Consider the following 16,541-nt stretch of genomic DNA (forward strand, 5'->3'; position numbering starts at 1 on the left):
AGACACACACACACCTCGCCAGGGAGGGATCCTGATGGTGTGTGTGTGCGTGTGTGTGTCTACAGAAAGGAATCAGAGGACTACAGCAGCATAGGGTCGCCGAGGCTTAAGTGTGTGTACATGTGGACGACGTGTGTGCGTATTTGTGATATCGTGCATATGTGTGTGGATGTGCGAAAAGACAGTTTGGGGGGTGTTAACAAGAGACAAGGGGAAGGTACTGTGAGGGAGCTCTGCGTGTGTGTGTGTGTGTGTGTGTGTGTGTGTGTGTGCGTGTGTGTGTGTGTGTGTGTGTGTGTGTGTGTGTGTGTGTGAGAGAGGGAGATAGTGGCCATTTGAAGTGGCATTCAAATCTATTCTAGGTGATTTTTTAAATATGTTTTCATGATTTGAATAGTACTTCAGTAATATGAAAATATATATATAGTATGGAATAAAGAAGGCTTGTGATCATAACTAATCATGTCTAATTGGAAATATTAAACTTGTTTCTCATATGATATCTCTTTGTGACTTATCCTAAGAATGTCAATCAACACGTGTACTTTCCGCTCTTAACGGAATACCATTTGAAAGTAACCCTCCTCTCCTCGCCCTGGGATCAGACACACACATGTCAGTGCTCACTTCTCCTAGTTATAACAGTGTATAATAACGGCCTGTTTAATATCACGTTTCATCCAAGAAACGCAGCTGAATTCATAACCATTAGGGTGCACCCTTGCTTTATGCTTCATTAAACTGACTCTGTATGCAATAAATAGACTACAATTCCAGTGTACTAAGCCTCCTTCTTTTTAAGCACCTAAATAGGAATCTTGGGAGTGTGCAGGGACATCTGTGGAGCGTATAGCTCTCCATCGGAGGCCTCGGCTGGCCCTGTGTCTCTGTGTATCTCACTGTCTTGCACTGAGTCAGCCTTAGGGTTAACATACGGGTGGAGCTGATGTACAGGACAACAACACATACACAGAGCTGCTGGAGATGCAAGTGGAAAAGTGGAACGCTGCTCCATCTGAGGTTAAAGCAGAACGCGTGCAGGTTTAGTGAACAGGACACTTAACAACTTGTAAAGGTTTCTCTTTCGCTCGCTTGGGTTAGCTCATATTTGGTATGCCTGCCTTTACCTTATGTTCCACACTTTGCCACTTTGCTGAGAAGTATGAGGGAGATTTTCCTTATCAGGATTTGAGCACATTCCATTCAAGATTAGGCACATCTGTTGTTTTGTGTGTGTGCGTCAAAGTGTGTGCATGTGACTTCTGAGATGATTTCTGTGTGATTCTCCGGCCTGTCGTCTCAGGACATACACTTGCCTAATGTACATATATGTCACTTATGTGTGTGTGTGCACATGTGTGTGTACTCTCTCCATCCTGCGGTCTAAATAATCTACGTTTGTCTGACAACGGCGTCAAGTCGTGGAGGTGCACATATGCAGAAAGCTATTTGGAAAGGCCTCCTCGTAGCTGTCAGCTTTTATTATGCGCCGAGGTGTCATGTTTGTTAGGAAGCTGAGTGCAGATGGCAGAGTGGAAGAAATGGATCACTAATTTTAACAATGATTAATGAACAGAGATGGAAAATGAATTACATCGGACTATTGGAGGCAAGGAATATTTTCTCTGAAAATGTTAACTTCGGCTGCCAAGCAGCCGGCCGTGTTGTGGGAGTATATTGAGGAGGGTAAAGGGATGTGTGTGTGCATGCATATAGGGATGTGTGTGTGTGTGTGTGTGTGTGTGTGTGTGTGTGTGTGTGTGCGCGCGTGTGCGTGCAATAAGGTGCAATTTTTCCCCCGCATCTTTTGCAGAATCAACACTTCACTGCTCTTGCCTATTACTTTACTGTTCGCCTGCTTAAACACTGCCGCCTTTATACACATTGTTTCCCCCTTATGTGTGTTGCACTAGCAGTTAAGGTACACACTGTTTAATAAGGTAAACACAGGAAAGGTTAGACTGTCTTAAAATGTTAGCTATTTTCATTACTCGCAAGTGTGCCTTCATATCAAATCAGACGTGTAGCAGACTCGATCAAGTGTCAGTAGATTTTTCGCTTTTCCTCTGGAAGAACAATCACCTGCTTTATTTTCCTTTCAACGCAGCTTGCGAGCTATTTCCGTGACTCCGTATTGACGTTAGATCATGAAACAGGCAATAAAGTATCATTTAGAAAACGCTGATTTCACGGCATAACAACCAGTGACAAAGTCCAGAAAATCAAGCGGATACATTATTATTTTTGACAGTGAGAATCCGTGTGTTTACCTTTCATACATCTTTATTACAATGTGATATGGCAGCACGAGAAGCAGATGTGACATTCCTCATTGCGTGTGATCTGAGAAGAAATAGAAATACTTGACTTTCTCCTGTCACCCCCCCCCCCCATAAAAAAAGACACTTTATATCTGTGGCTCTGTCGAGGTTTGTTTGTCTGGTGGGCGGCTGGTGCAACACGGTTTGATAGGTAGATGGGAACTATTTTGAATTTAATGAAGGGCCTGATGGGAAATGCGTAAAGGGAGAAAACGGAGCAACTTCTAGCAACATCTTGTGTGTGTGTGTGTTTGTGTACATGTGTGTGTGCGTTCAAGGGAGAGAGAGCGAGAAAGAGAGAGATCTCAGGTTACAGCAGCATATGCTAAGCACTCAGAAAACATACACAATGCCTTTGGTGAACAAGGTAGTCAGTGTGCCCTTGGGAGCCAATTTAGATTGTGACTTAAGGCAATGTCGTGGCTTTGTGTGCGAGTGTGTTTGTGTTCCCCGAATGGGACTTTTTTCACTCTCGATGCTTCATTGAAACAGTAGTGGTGGGTAGATCTGGGTGGCCCTCCTGCAGACCCTCCACATCTGTGCTCCCCCCCATCTCCCCCTGTTTTAGGACTGAGCCAGTTTCTCCACGCCTGGCTGCCTCTCCACATCCAGAATAGCCATGAGGATTTGTTGGACTCGTACATCTTTGCCATTGAATATTTTAGATAATAACGTGCAGCCCTAATGAGTCACAGCAACTAGGGTTAGGGTTACAGAAACTCATGGGAATAAAGGGCTGTATCGCTCAATCTGTGACTGACAGGTGAACTTTAGGAACAAGCAACACAGCATTGACGGTTTAGCACACACATGTTTAGGTAAACAGACAACACCAAAATCTCCACGATTAGCATCAGAGCAAACTTCAGGCAAATGTCACACATTTGTGTGAAGTGTAGAAAAGATATCCTGTTCAATTTCATTAATCTTCTAATTGAAGCTAGTTGCAGTCGGTTTCTCAAAATCTCTCAGTGAGGCCTCGGCCTAAATGCCACTCACAGAGTTACGTGCCACTTTAAAAGGGAGCAGCAGTCTTTTTACTTTGCATACTTTGAGTCGGCTTGATTATTTGTTCTGGCTTTAAGCGGCGGGGCTTCAAAGCTGGATCAGATAACATCCTTTGCTGTTCTGCAAAGGCTCCTCTCACTGTTCTGTTTTCTATGAACAAAGATTGTTTCAGACTAACACATGATAAACCTTGGACTTCTAACTACGTCATTCTCCCTGTCTTAAACTGGATATTAAAGTGTCAAATTGCCAGTTATAATACTAAGAAAGAGCAATCACAGTTGGATGTGCACATGACATCACATCCTCACAGGAAGTCCTGAGGAAAAATAAAGATGGGGGGGGGGGGGGGGGTTATTGGGTATTTCTCTTCTGTCGCCAGTGTTGCAAACTTGTCAAGCTTCAAATGTGGCTGACTGTGAATTTCCTGGTGTGTGTGCTTTGTTTACAGGCTCTTGTCGTGCCACCTTCTGTGGAGCTGTCGGTGCATCCGGCGTTCATTGGAGCAGCGGCAGTCACACAGGTACGATCACACCAATTGATCACGGGAAAGGGGAGGATATTAAAGGTGTCTGTCACGCTTACACACACTTTTGTTTTCATTTAAACCTTTGTTTAGCCGGGGGAAAGTCAATTGAGCGTGCACTTGTTTAGCAGTGCTATGCTTCTCAGTTGCATTACTTAGACATTCGGAACCTGTTCCCTTCCCATTACAAGATCTGTTGGTGGGTCAGTGGCTCACCCTGGAACACTTTAAAGTCATTAAAGAGAGTAAGCTTTCTCAATAATCACCCATCTTTTAGGCCAGATCAAATGAATGGGCAACCCTAGCAACAAGCGACTTGCATACACTAACCCTAACCTCATATCGTAGACCGACAAGAGCAATTTGGGCTAAAGTATCTTGACCAAGCACACTTAGGTTAGGGATCAGACCACTGACCGTCTGAATGGTAGACGCTCATTTACCATTCCCCTCAGCCGTCCACTGACACTTCAACTGAATGTCATAAACTGTACTTTGAAAGTGGAGTAGGCATGTCTCTACAACCAACGCTTCGCTAACAAGTTTAATCCAACATTCTAAAAACAAGACGCTTTTCTACAGTACCACATGTGACGTAGGTGCCACTCAGGGCATGGCATATCTATTGCTTTGCGAAGTCACTGAATGGACTGTGATTCGTTTAAATCTGAACGGATGCAATACACGTACTAGTCCAAGGGCGCATCCCGTTGTTGTTTTGTTTTTTATGCAATGATATCAAATTGGTTATAATGAATCTTTGTGGTATTCGTAGCGACTACAACATTTCTGGTATAGTGACAAACCTAATGTATATATGGTGGCCCTGAAGTGCAAGTGAAAACAACATTTCAGAAAACGCCACAGCGTTTCACAAAACGCCACAGTGTTTCAACTTATACGGAAAGGGTATTCCTTTAGGGGGAACACTTCTTGTCTGTGATTGGACAGAGCCAGCCAGAGAAGCACTGCTGTGATTGGCTGTTTTTGCTGCCAGTCAAGAAATGACGCCTCGTGATTGGTCAGCACCCGACAGTGCAACATGTCCCGAAACATCAGCCGTTGGCTGTTAGCACACAGAGCTCACAGCTCCTACTGGACAACACTTAAACATGAACAAACCACAGACTGTCTGTGTCATGGTGAATACAGTCGCTGCTTTATTTATGTCTGTATGCCGTTGTTGTGAGTTTGGACGGAGCAGCTACAGGTTGGTTTATCCTGATCGATCCGATCTCCATTCAGAAATCACGCATTTTAAAAGGTTTTTCGCCTGCCGACTTGTCAAAGCATTAATTCATGGTTTTTACTAACCGGTATCAATATGTTGTTACTTCGGCATCATTTTGAAACGTGTATTACAATTAACCCTTCTCTTGCGTTTCGGGTCAAAAGTGACCAAATGACTTTTATTTTAATCATAAATATTGTGTTTTTCATCCAATTGCCTCAATACCTTATGTTATCCTCCACACTAGGCCTCTGAACATATACACTTGATGATCACCACTTGCATTGAATTTGAGTGATTTATTCAACAGTGAAACACCCTTGACGTTTTCGGTCACATTTGACCGCTATAGGAAATGAATGGGTATGAGTGTATTATGTTCATCCTGCAGATGGAAAACATCTATACACACACACGCACACACGCACACACACGCACGCACGCACGCACACACACACACACACACACAGGTTACGGGAACTTCTCCCTTTCTCGCGCTGTATAAAACAAGGTATCATACCTTCTCACAGGTGCGAGCTCTGTGCCTCTCGAGAAACACACACGTCTCACTTTCTCGTGCTAAATGCGCCTCCCTTACTGGCTCTCAAGCAGTTATATTTGTGCCTTGCTCACATTTGACTCATTGACACAATGAGCAGGCGACCGATAAGGCGATTTTCTGTACGAGGGGCTATGGACACATTTTTTTAACCAGATGAAGAGGAGATAGAGGAAGATGTTTCAGAATTGGAAGACAACAGCAATCCAGACTATGAGCCTACAGCAGACCAGGGAGAGGCCCCTGAGGGAGAGGCCCCTGAGATAGAGTTCCCTCAGGGGCCAACTATGTGCGTGAACACCGTGAACGAACACACACACACACACACACACACACACACACACACACACACACACACACACACACACACACACACACACACACACACACACACACACACACACACACACACACACACACACACACACACACACACACACACACACACACACACACACACACACACACACACACACACACACACACACACACACACACACACACACACACACACACACACACACACACACACACACACACACACACACACACACTCTGTTATGGTATATTTCTCTTTCAATAAATGTTCATTGAATAAAACAGTATCAGTGTCTTATTGTATATTCATCACAGTGAATGCTGAACTTGATGGGCCCACCGGTGGGTCCGGACCATGACACACTGGCTTGCTTGTATCAAATCAATACATCCCACACACCATTGGAACGAGAAAAATCTCAGCTACAACACTAACTAAGTCCTACTGCCACAGCCTACATGGCAAGCATTTTTATAATATACAGTAATGTAAAATAAGCACTATCTTTGAACTTATTGCCAAGAAGAATATGAAATTCACCCCTGGTGTCATTCTGTCTGTCATCCCTTGATTCTACTTGCTTTGACTGTTCAAGGAGATGTCAACCATCAAAATTGGATAAGGGGTGCCAGAGATATCACTGTGCAAAACACACCGGTCAATTTTGACCGAAAATAGCATGGGTATGACCTAACGCAAAAGAAGGGTTAAATCACGGTAAAATATGTTCATTTTGTAGTCTACCATAATATTAACATGGATATACGCCCCGATTATTCGCATCGCTCTAATCACTTGAGTTTCAGGTTTCACCGCGGCTGTCAGCTGTGTTTACTCCTGTCATTCAAACAAGACAAGCTGGAGAGGGGGCGGGGCTTATATCCATGCAAATACTTTGGTAGATACCAACTACAACAACATTAACATATTTGACCGTGATTTAATTGTAATACACGTTTCAAAAATTATGCCGAAGTAACAACATATTGATACCGGTTAGTAAAAACCATGAGTTAATGCTGTGACAAGTCTGCAGACAAGACGGCAGGCGAAAAACCCTTTTTAAAATGTGTGATTTCTGAATGGAGATCGGATCGATAAGGATAAACCAACCTGTAGCTGCTCCGTCCACACTCACAACAACGGCATACAGACATAAATAAAGCAGCGACTGTATTCACCATGACACAGACAGTCTGTGGTTTGTTCATGTTTAACTTTTGTCCAGTAGGAGCTGTGAACTCTGTGTGCTGACGGCTGATGTTTCGGGACATGTTGCGCTGCCAGGTGCTGACCAATCACGAAGCATCATTTCTTGACTGGCAGCAAAAACAACCAATCACAGCAGTGCTTCTCTGGCTGGCTCTGTCAAATCACAAACAAGAAGTGTTCTCCCTAAAGGAATAGAGTGGCGAAGTCCCTCCCTTTCCGGGGGACCTCAATGGAACCTTATTTCGTAAAAGTTATGTATTGAAGTCAATGGCGAGAGAAAGATTATCTTTCGATCCCGTTTGAATTGTGCCACGAATTACACATATGATGTTTGTCAATTTAAAAGATAATTTTGCAAGTCAAAAAAAGAAAAATGTGTCGTAAAACTGTGAAGTAACACATTTGTTTGTGTGAAACCGCTCGATGAACTACATCTCCCATCTCACACCACACACCAAGATGGCCGTCACGTTGGCACATTTCACTTCTTTCTTTCAGAATGAGGCGAAAATTATTAAAGAGGTGAAAGTCACTACAGGTCTGGGCATGTTGAGAACTGTACATACACACAAGGGGAGTTAGTCGGTTCCGTAAGAGCCAGCATGCGGGACCGGGATTCTGGGATTTGTAGTCTTTCTAGTTGCGTATTTTTCATAGTCTTATATTTCAACAGCTTTACGACAAACTGTGACTTTTTTGACATGGAAATTATTATTTAAGATTGACAAACATCATATGTGTAATTCGTGGCACAATTCAAACGGGATCGAAAGATAATCTTTCTCTCTCCATTTACTTCAATGCATACTTTTTCCGAAATAAGGTCCCATGGAGGTCCCCCGGAAGGGGAGGGACTTCGCCTCTCTATACCCTTTCCGTATCAGTTGAAATGCTGTGGCGTTTCCTGAAATGCTGTTTTGACTTGCACTTCAAGGCCACCGTATGTAGACATTAGGTACAATATAACCAACCTTGCATCTCTGTTCTGTAGTCCAACATTTTCAGAATTGAATTTGTTCAGGATTGTACCCTTGTTTGTGCCGCACACAATACTAGAAGTTACCATACCTTATGTTATTCTGTGGTTTCACCTCTTTTCCACAGATGTACATCATGTTAGGACAGGAATGTGATTCAGCCTTCAAATCGCGTTTAGGACACAAACTGCAATATGAGCACTCATGGTACTGGTGTAGGATGTTTTTATCTTGGTTGTCAGGCCACATATGTTTGCACTTCTGGTAGCAGTAAGACCTGCAGGATATGTTGGCAATGTCACAATCTGACACATACATAGACACCTCTGAATCATGTTACTGCTGCTTATGCTAGTCAGGGTGAGGGTCCTTTTATGGAATACAAGCCCACTTTCCAATTCGCCTTTCTATATGAGAGTTTGTTATAATCCCCTAGAAGTTCACCATTCAATATTTTTAAGTAAATACATTTCTAAAAATAAACTCAACAAAAGAAATGCTGAAATTCAACACTGCAGTGTTTCCGGGGAAGCCTTATTATTGTTCACAACCTGCTTCCACCAGAAAATAATATGAAACGCAGGAGATATGAAACGATTAAACGTATCTGACACATTGAAATAACAGATTTACTACTTAGTTTTACAACCTTATTTTCACAAGCTACTTGCTCCAAATACTAGACGTCCAGATGCAGAACTATTGAGATGATTATCCTAAAATATTAATTTGCCATTCATGAAAGGCTAGTGTGGTGCCCCTGCCTAATTTGGACATGCAACGTTCACAAATGTCTTAGACTGTATTTAAAAATAACTGTTCAACATGTTGTTTAAATACATTTATGTATGTGTCTTACTATTACTGTTTTGCCAGTTACAACGCATGCATGTATTAACTTAATGAAAATGTAAGGAATATAATTGAGTCAATATATAGTCCCAAAAAGGGAAATGGATATGTTTTTTTTAATTATTCAATTTAGTCTTCATTTCAAATTAGCAGCATGAATCATTTGAGAGATACTAAACATTTGTTACCATAGTGAAACGATAGATATATTTTGCCAAAGGACACAAACTTAACAACACGTAAAATAACTTTTTGTAAATGTTTGTAATTGAGTACCAATATCCATGACAAAGATCAACACCCAAAGAGAATTGGATATTTTTGGGATTAATAGATGTAGGCCTGATTACCTGAAAGTAAACCATATGTCATAACAATGAAGTAACCGCCCAGCTGCTGCAAGTAAAATACGTTTGGTTCCAATTTTGTACATCAAGTATTGACTAAAAATAACTAAAAGTAACACCCCCTCCCACACATCACCTGTCAAGAAACCAAAACGCTGTCAATTCCCCTCTATGTAGCTCAAGGAGACAATTGGCAAACAGAGGTGACATGGTTAACAGGTGCAAGCCATTATTCCTGGAGCTGGAGGAGCGTGGCCACCCCATCTCTCATGGTGATGGGCCGTTAGAGTGTGTGTACTGTACGTGTGTGTGTCAGTGACTGATGGCATATCATATGACAAGTACAAGTGAGGGATATGTCTGCTTTGTGGGGTTATGATGCCTCATCCCGCCCGGTTGTTTGTAATCAGCGTGTCATCATCATCGCCATTGTGGTCGTCGACAGGAATTAGTGCCTGGCATTCGTCTTCGCTCCCCTTGAATCTCTCAACATCTTCCTCTCTTTCCAATAATTACTCATCCAATCTCTGTATTCTTTTAATTTGTAATAGACCATCGTCCAGAGAGTTGGCTTCCTGAGAAACGGAGAAAGAGACGAGCGGGTCAAGCCGGTTTGTAAAAATGGATTGCTTGTAAAGTGCTAATCAATGGAAACCTTTTCTCTTGAAGCTGGGAAATTCACGTTATAACATTTATTGTAAGATTGAGAGCAGCGGATAAATGGCAGAGGTCCTCTTCAGGACAAGCCAAGGCCATCTTAACTATCACACGCCTCACTAAAGTGACATTATTTAACTACACATGTAACATTAATGTTTTGCTTTTGATCGTTTAAGATGCTCACCACACGAATATCTAGTCTCCATACCTGAATAATTATAATACGATGCTGCATTTCTCGAGTCTCGGTAATGATCTGCTGTTTTGAAACACATTTCGCCAGCTGTAGTTTTATTAATCAAATATAGCATGGGTGAGTCATGTCGTTTTGGCTAGTGTCACATCGGAGGTATGTGGCACAGATTTCCCTCATATTGGAAGCAGAGCTAACACATGCTCCCCTTGACGTATTCTCACACCATTTCTCACACACACACACACACACACACACACACACACACACACACACACACACACACACACACACACACACACACACACGACTTATCGAGAAAGAGATTCATGAGCAGATACACACACAGACAAAAAAAGGGTAACAACTGTGGCTTCTAACGAACGCGTATCTGTCCGTGGTGGAAAGTGCATTCCCTACATTAATGTTCTTTTGTAGATCTTCTACTTAACTTTAAATATTAATATTATTTCACTACATTTATTTGCCAGTTTTAGTTTCTTTGCATATTAAGATTTTACATGCAAAACATTTGATGAGCTTATAAAATATGATGTATTTATTTGATTAAACTTGCTACTACTCGCAATTTAACTATGCATCAGCAACATTAATGTATTAATTCATATAACACATTATCACACGGCTAAGTTGAATATTTTATTCTCATTGGTCAATTTGGACATTCCAATGGCTGTTTATTCTCGCTAACAGACCGCTGCTAAGGAAAACAAACCGTTGCTAAGGAAGATCAAGGGACTTTGTGCAGTCATATCAATCCGCAGAAAGAAGTCCGGTCAATTTAACGTGAGCTGTGGACAACAAACATTATTTTCCCCATCAGAAAACACAGGGAATACTTTTTGAATATTGATTTTTATGTTTGTGTAAATCACAAAACTTTGGATTCATGATGGCTAAACCTTCCTCAGTAAAAAAAAAAAATATTGCAAGTTAATGGAAAATCAAATATGAACAGACATTGGTAGTCACAGAAAAACTTGTAGTAATTCTGTACAACTGTTACAATTTGATGCACAATGGGGACAGAAGGATTCCATGATCAAACCACAAAATGTCACTCCATTTAGGGATGTTTTTTCTCCAGGAGACAGGAAAAGAACATAAGGTGCAGGGGTGGTGGGTGGAGAGGGGTCAATTTTCCCACCGTTTCCTCTCCAGTGTTGTTGGGTTAAGATTGTCACTCCTGTGTGCTGCTCTGCCCCGCTGGTATAAATAAGACATGATTGGCATCACAGCAGAAGACAAACTCTCTCTCCCTCCGTCTTTATCTCTCTCTCTCTGACAGCCTTCATTCGCTGGAGGAGTGGCAGACTTGGTGGGAGTTAATGATTATAATTATTTTTCTTTTTTTTCTTTCTTTTTTTTTACATTGTGGGATAATTATTTAAGAGGTTTGTGTAGTCATTGTTGTAATCAGTAAAGAGAGATTACAGAAAATCTGCATGCCAACAGATGGCACTTGGCTGTTGTTGTTGCTTCGTATAAAACCCGGCGCGGCACACTCGGTAACAGGCAGGCACGAGTGAGGGGACAATCGGAAGAAAGGGGCCAAATTATAAAACAATTTGTCCTTCATCATAAATGAATTTATCATATCATTCCGTCCCAGAGAAGAATCAAAAGTAGCAATGTGTGTGTGCGTGTTCAATCCCGAACCCGCACACACACTCCTCTTCCCAACGTGGTGGGGTTCCGGGACATGGTGGGAGCTGGTGGTGGGTTTACAAAAAAGCCATTCAACACAACAAACAGTATTTGATCAGAGCAGCCCGACCCCATGACTTTATCTATTAACTCCACAGTGTGCTGCCATGGCTGTTCACACGCAACCCAATTCACAAAGAGGGTCAGCATTTGTTAGCTTAGCTCCTCCGGGACACCGGCTGCTTCAGCCCGCGTGCTGCTCCCAGAGCTGACACCACTTTATATCCACAGTTACATATCAAATGTGTTGTTTGATTCCTATTTTTATATTTCTTAACAATGTGAAAGAAAAGGATAAATACAAAGTGAGGCGAGGGCACTTGCTAGCAGGGTCGGGGAGCAGGAGGAGCACCGAGGCCGCTGGCCTACATTCCTGACTAATTGTATAATTGGAAAAGCTCTCCAAATGAGCAAGCAAGGCCCCCCCCCCCCTCTCTCTCTAACCTCCTTCACCAAATACCTCCCCTTACTCACTTAACGACCCCCCCCAAACCCACACACACATGCACGCCCTTCAAAGCAAATCACAAAAGAGCATTTTGGGAATAATAATAATTTCAAAAAGCGTCCATTATTAATTCCACACACAAGCATCCCTGGCAGCAACAGCTAGGCTGGTTAGCACACACACACACACACACACACACACACACACACACACACACACACACACACACACACACACACACACACACACACACACACACACACACACACACACACACACACACACACACACACACACACACACACACCACACACACACACACAGATAATAAATTGTATTATTGACAAGCTATATATTACATATACACATCACATTAAAATGACGTTGAACAATAGTTTTTAATATATTTATATATGTCAATGTGACATAGCATTAACGTTAGCATTAGCTAAAAACTCACACTACCCGTATTTTTGGGCAAATTGTGTAATATTTAAATAGTTACAAGGTCCAACAAACGGATTGACAGCACTCACCTCGACAGTTTTAAGTCAGCATGATGTGAGTTAACACACAGCGTCAGCCAGATGCTATCAGGCTAGCTAAATCAATCTAGGATTAGCATCACAGACCTGGCAGAGCAGCACAGGCTGTACACTGACAGGTGGCTCCTATTGTCTTGGTATCGGCAATGGGAAAGGGTTCTTTTTAGACAGATTTTCTTATTGGGTACAAAGTGGAACATGGTTGGAAAAGTTTGGGAACTTCTGCGCGATCCTAACAACAGTGTCAACATATCTTAAAGTGACAATCCAGTGATAAATGATTGCACTACCATAGACTAGAGTTAAGGGAATTGTACAAAACATTATAATATAATATACAATAGTCAAGATCAAAGCAACACTGGGTGAGACATACAGACTTGCACTCTTAAAAACCTTGGATCCTATAATACCAAATGTAAGTTTTTATTTGATTAGATCCTCCCTGCCTGGCACATTCTCACATCTTTCAAATTCCACACGAAGTGTTTAGAACACAAGCTTTCTCTTTTGAATTTGAATTCTCAACCTTGATGGTATCAGCATCACATCAGGTTGACTTTTCCTTTAGAATCTTAAGGGAACACTGATAACATTCTCTCAGGCTCTAAAGTGAATTCCAGTTTCACAAATGATGTTGAAAAGTTTTTAAAAGCACTCGTGTAAACTTCCTTTTCATTTCTCCGTCATAAATAAATAATATTGTTCCCAATATGGGATGATCTACCTGTGTGCTGTGTTAGCGCTCATATTTTACTGTTAGTACTGGAGCTCATGGTCAAATTGGATTTCCTGATTTATGGCCCCTGCCACGCGCCGTTCATTTCCATGGCTACTGAGGGACGGGTTGGGGGGGGGTGATTTCCGTGGTCGACAGCGGTGTCTAACGGGATTGCGGGGTGCTGTTAAAACGAAGCCGTTAATTAATGCTATTGATCGGCAAAAAAAAATAGAGGCAAATGTGATTTGCATACAGCCCGAGTGATCAATGCATTAACCGATTTCTTTTTTCTCCCCCCTCTGAAATCTGATTTCCTGAGTTTTCAAAGTGAAAGAGAGAGAGTTCAGACTAATGTGGATCGATCGGGTCTCTCTCAGACAAGAATACAAAGCATTTTATTAGCCGGTGAAGGGTGAAACATACCGGGACAGAAGACGCAGCTTGAAGCTGGATTATGTATGTCTCACTTCAACACCAACACGGAGAATAGACGTCTTCTGTCTTTACACATTTTGTAATCGTCATATTTCCCCAGCACTTCAGCAAACATTGTAATAAGGTGATATTTCTGCGGGGCCAAACACAATCTGTTTTCGAAAAGGAAACAATGCAAAAACATAAAACAAACAAAAAAAAGACAATAACAACAGAGGCATGCAGAAGAAGAAAAAAACAAGGTGTTAAAAAAAGCAATATGTTGTTGTTTCTTCTCCCCTCCCTTTCTCCCCCTCTCTGTCAAGTGCAGCTTATTATAGCCTATTGATTTATAAAGCTTTAAATGTGATCCTCCATGTCCAAGGTCAAGGGCAGGGAGTGAAAGAGAAACAGAGAGAGACGAAGAGAGGGCAAGGTAGGGAGAAAAAAGAAAGGGAGCGGGAAAAAGAACGGCCAAAGGGGAGAAAAGCGGTCTGGAGACGCGATAGAGATAGAAAGAGAGCGTCCACGACAGGGGGAAGGTGACAGCGAGGCATTTTCAGAGCCGCTCTGGAACACAAAAGGGTAATTGTTTTAGCCCAGATGTTGCTTTCGCACAAACAAGCAGGTATACAATGTCCTACTGAGCTGATGAGCCCACTCAGTGAATGATTAAAAATTGATTTGTCCCTGTAATTTACAGTATGTAACTACTTAGCCGGGATTGCAAAGGAAGTGATTTTTCTAATTACGTATATACTCTGGTGTCTAATGATTGGTTTTTTGAAAGTAATGAAGAGAGGGTCTAACGACTCCACTGTGTTTCTGTTGTTGAAGGGAGAAGGCACGAGAAGGGGACTTTGGGGGAGGCAGAGGTGGTGGGAGGATGGGGGGGGGGTTGAGAGAGCATCGTTAGGGCAAGACAGCAGGCCTCGGATACAAAAGGGGGATGACTATTGAATTGTTGCCAACCAGTGCTAGCACGCTAACACGGGGGCCCCTGTGTTCGTTGCATGGGATCTGGAAGCTAAATGGAGGCTGTGACTTCTGGTAGGGGTCGTCAGGCCTTAACCAGACCCGGCAATCTGGACCCTGCAATTAAAAGCTCACGGGGCTAGGGATGCAGGACATCACACATGCACAGGAGAATTAGCACTCGCCAGGCCTCCATCACACAGACATAAGCATATAGCTCAGGCCTTCTGTTCTGTATGTATTTCAACAAGCTCCATTCAGACAAGCGAGTCATTACTTCAACATTTGAGGATAATCTCAGCAGCAGACAAACCTGTGAGGATGCTGCCTTTAACGGAACATGCACGGTAGTATTTTTATATGTTCAGATGTGCATGTTCGGCAAAAGACTACCGTTACCGCTTTGCAATACTTAAAAGCAAAACGGTGTACTTTTTGCAGGAAGGACGCTTTTTTTCCTCTTGAGTTAGGTTCTTCAGAGGAACCTAACTCAAGAGTTGGATATTTTCGGAAATGCACTTACTTGCTTTTGAGCCGAGAGTTAAAGGAGAAATCCGAATATAAGAACCAGCAGGCGATTAGCTTTCTTCTGGGACTGCTTTCAGTCTTTATGCTTAGCTTAACCCATTTGTACCCATCACTGACATTTTAATATCCTTTTGTGGAAGCGTTCTCTGGGCTTGCATAAGAACAAATCTGGATACCCGTTCTAAATCAGTAAGACCAGAGTTATTCTCGATTCGATGAGCACATTTAAAGATTCGGACTGTTCAGGGCGAGTCAAACTGACATTCTGACATGTTTCCTTATCATACTTAATGTCGATGTTTTGGTACAATGGGTACCAACTGCCCCCCGTGTTATTATAAGTGTCCAGACATAAGGCTGGTATTGTTTTGATCGTTGTCTTGTCAGTAAGCAATTAAGCTTTTGTTATCAAAGTGTTGAATTCATTCTGCCATAAAAAAGTATAAACCATGTTTGTGGCCTTGACATTTAGAACTATTTAGTTTTATTATTTTAATTAACTCCTTGACTTCTCTTTCAAATGCAGAGCAGGGCCAGCTTTTCTGATCATGATTGATCTCCGAGGTTAAGACCTTTCACTGAGTGTTTCTACAAATGCTCTCCAACTTCTACACGCTTCTCCCAAAGCACTACTCAAGAACGAGTGCAAGTGCGTGCCATTAAGAGCTTCGTAGTTTCGGCTGTCCGTTGGGTGCTGAAGATAATGCCGATACTTTATGTAAGTGCGAGATTAACCGTCTTCAGTCATGCATTACAAGTTTAAATACCTCAGACAATATACAATATATGTAATTGATCTGTGTGAAAGATGAAAAAGTCCACCTAAAACAATGGAAGCCTAAATCAAAAGGTTGTCTTTTCCTTGTGCAGGTTCTGGATTTGAGAAGCTCTGATCCTCTTTCAGATGGGTTTGAGTATTTCCAAGTGCACTTCATTTACGATGCTTAGAAAACAACTCTTAAGCTTAAGAAGGTTTA

General features: G+C 42.1%; 1 protein-coding gene across 3 annotated transcripts in view; it reads left to right on the top strand.

The window, feature by feature from the left end:
* The window catches only part of znf536 (zinc finger protein 536), a 248,871-nt gene that overhangs the window by 21,866 nt on the left and 210,464 nt on the right, over positions 1-16,541 (top strand). For all 3 annotated transcript variants that reach the window (XM_034079181.2, XM_034079189.2, XM_034079193.1), the window contains exon 2: positions 3,781-3,852. The gene's annotated coding sequence lies outside the window, so the exon portion shown is untranslated. The remainder of the gene's footprint in view (positions 1-3,780; positions 3,853-16,541) is intronic.

This window comes from Pseudochaenichthys georgianus, chromosome 3 (assembly GCF_902827115.2).
Source record: "Pseudochaenichthys georgianus chromosome 3, fPseGeo1.2, whole genome shotgun sequence".
In the NCBI taxonomy this organism is placed as follows: domain Eukaryota; kingdom Metazoa; phylum Chordata; class Actinopteri; order Perciformes; family Channichthyidae; genus Pseudochaenichthys; species Pseudochaenichthys georgianus.